Source organism: Fukomys damarensis, unplaced genomic scaffold (genome assembly GCF_012274545.1).
Source record: "Fukomys damarensis isolate Sample0158 unplaced genomic scaffold, DMR_v1.0_HiC HiC_scaffold_11, whole genome shotgun sequence".
NCBI lineage: Eukaryota > Metazoa > Chordata > Mammalia > Rodentia > Bathyergidae > Fukomys > Fukomys damarensis.
Window position 1 is genome coordinate 3261377 of NW_022900923.1, and position 2922 is coordinate 3264298.

Below are 2922 nucleotides of genomic sequence, written 5' to 3' on the forward strand. Positions count from 1 at the left end.
AAATCTAACTCACTTTCCCCAGTTAGTAGAGGGCATGTCCAGTGGCTGCCTGGCCATATCAATCCACTGCCCAACCTCACATTTGTTTTCTAAAGAACCTGGTTTAAGAACCACATAGGTCTTGAGTTCTTCTGACTTGTGCTTTAGTTGCTGCATAGGGGTAAAAAGCTAGAGCTATAAACTATCTGTAGGAACAGTCACTACATGGCTCACCAGAAAAACTCAGTCAGAGAGCCAAGAAATTTAATTTGTTGTAACCTATGATTTCTTAGTAAATATTAACTAATGTTGGAAGTATGCATGGATTTACTACCCTGGGCTGCGTGGACCTTTTAAATCATCATTTTCTAAAGCAAAAAAATTTAAACAAGACCTTCAAAGAGTGACTCATGAAAGAAGGGTGTTTGGTTAGCTTCCCTTACCTCCCTCCTAGCTACCAATCCCCTTCAGAGTGATGTTTTTCTTTCAGGAATTTGTCCCCAGACTTCTGTGCCTGCTTGATGGCTAAGACCCCTGCACCCCTTTCATTAAACGCCCAGGCAAACTAACCGCTGTGGCTGAGGTTCATCTTCTTCCCTGGCCATGTTGGATCGGAGGTCTGCTCATTCACTCAGATGCAGAGTTGGGGACCCTGTACGACATAATATCTGGGCCATGACTCGCCCCTGCCCTCCGGGTGAGAATAGCCTCGCCCTGGCTCTCCTTTCCCCAGAGCAGGGTGCTGTTTTCTCACAGTGCTCGGTGTGTCCACCGATTGTTATCGGCCGAGGGAGCTGCTTCGCTGAGTTTAACTGGGTGCAGGGTACAACTGGATTAGACAACTCTGGAAAGAGCTTCCAGCCCCAGACTCCTGGGAGGGCAGGCTACAGTCCACTTCTTCCCTCAGTACCTGATCACTTCCTTCCCTCCCCAGGATGTGAGTCCAAGAGCGCTTCCCAGTACCCCCGAGCCTGCTCTTCCCATCAGCCTCCCTGCTCAGGAGCCAGCACCATGAGGAGGCTGGATTCAACCCAAATCCCAGGAAGGTCATCCCAGAGCATGAGCCTGACCTGGAGGAAGAGGAGGTCTGAGGGACAAAGTGTCACACCTCGCTGAGAGGAATAAAGGCAGGGAAAGGATCTTTGGGGGGCAATGAGTAGACAAGTCACTGCTGCAAGAGCAGGGGCTTCTTCTAGTCCACAGAGTGCTGCAGGTTGGATCTGCAGTGTCCCTCAGATGCTTGTTCAGAGGGGCACTTTTGAAGTGTGATTTGGTCATGGTGGCTCGCTCTTAAGTGGATTCATCCATGGGCAAGTGCGGTTGAGAGGTAGGGCCTGTTGGAAGAGGTGGTCACTGGGGCCGTGCACGGGAAAGGTCTGTCTCCCTTGCTGGCTCCTCTCTTCTCTATCCCTCTGCTGCCTGGTCACCACTATGCGAGTAGCCCTTCTTCCCCCCCGCCTTCCTCCCCTGCTCCCCTTCCCTAGTCCTCCTTCTCCCTTCCTCCCCGAGTCCTGCCCCTCCAGGCTCTTCCATGGTGCTGTCTCTGCCTCGGAGCTGGCTGCATGTGCTGAGACCTTTGAAATAAGGAGCCCAGGTAGACCTCTCCTCTGTTAAGCTGTGGGTGTCAGGTCCTATGTCTCAGTGAGGAGAAAATTACTAAGACATAGAGACGAACAGTCGGAGCTTGTGATCAGGCTGCTTTTTGGGTGCCAGAGAGTGGAGTTTCTGCCTTGTTTTCTTCTCCTAGAAGACCAGAGATTGACATGACGTAAACAGTAGTTTAAGGAAACAAGTCAGACATCTCTGCACAGGATGGAAAGAAAGATTTTGAGCAATTTAGGGAAGCCAAGGAAGAGTTGAAGCCACAGATCCTTGACGGCATTGAGAAAGGCCAGTGTCTCCCGGAGAGGTGTCACATGTTTACCCACCCCCAGGGACGGCTCGTAGTGATGTTAACCTGAGTGAGAATGGCCGGTTCATGCAAACTGTCATCCTTCCTGCGATGTTACTGCTTCGGCCTTCTCCAATAAATTCTCCGTTTCAATGGTGGCCTCAAGAAGCAAACCATGAGGGCCGGGGACCTGGCTCAGTGGTTCTGCCACCTGCCTTGGAAATACAAGGATCCGAGTTCGATCCTCAGTACCACAAAAACAAACATTAAAAAAAGAAGAAGAAGCAAACAATGAGAAAATGGTTACACTACACTAGGGGTCGTGCACAGCTTGGGTGTTTTCTCAGGAATTTTCACAGAGCTGGTTGCTAAGGACGCAGTACCGGGAGCCCCGTACTTGGGGTCTAAGGGGAGAAACCGAGTCTCCTGCAGTGCTGCTGCCTCTTTATGCTCTAACAAGGGCATCTTCTCTTCTTCAGACCCAGGGTTCTTATCACTATAGAAACCTCTGTGAAATGCAAGACATTGGGTTGGTCTCCCTTCTATGCATAATATATCTCGTGTTGCGATACTTGAGCTATTTATTTTTGTGTATAGATGCACGAGTCTCAAAGTTGAGTAATAACTGATTCTGAATCACTTGGTAAGATTAACCAGGCAAGACATTAGGCAAAGACACTGCTTTGTGTTCTGTAATCACCCTTCCAAAGACAAATCCTTTCTGGCTTTCGGCCATAGGAAACAAGATGTTTAATTTCAATGTGAATTTCCCGATTCTGTATTTCAATAAATAACACAGTGTGACAGATGAGCAAAACAATAACTTCAATGATACCAGGGCAGTGAACTGCCAAGTTACGGGAGAGGAGAAAGTCAGGAGAAGGGAGACTACATTTTCAACTGCCAGCCAGGCAAACGAAACTTAAAATTATAAATGTGGGCAACAGGATCCTTTTATGTTAGTATCTTTTACGTAATATCAGATGACCCGTGGTTTAGGGGGCACCCTATGCCCCCTTCCTTTCTCAACGTTTCTCACAAACCCACCGCCT

At 48.7% G+C, this 2922-nt stretch overlaps 1 long non-coding RNA gene across 1 annotated transcript; it reads right to left on the reverse strand.

Annotated features, from left to right (window-relative positions):
• Positions 1 to 1667: 1667 nt before the first annotated feature.
• On the reverse strand, positions 1668 to 2264 carry LOC104875109. Its single transcript, XR_783947.1, has 3 exons — positions 2183 to 2264; positions 1937 to 2081; positions 1668 to 1722 (listed from the first exon to the last, which is right to left on the reverse strand). It is a non-coding gene; the product is annotated as an uncharacterized LOC104875109 (long non-coding RNA).
• Between the last annotated feature and the right edge of the window lie 658 nt (positions 2265 to 2922).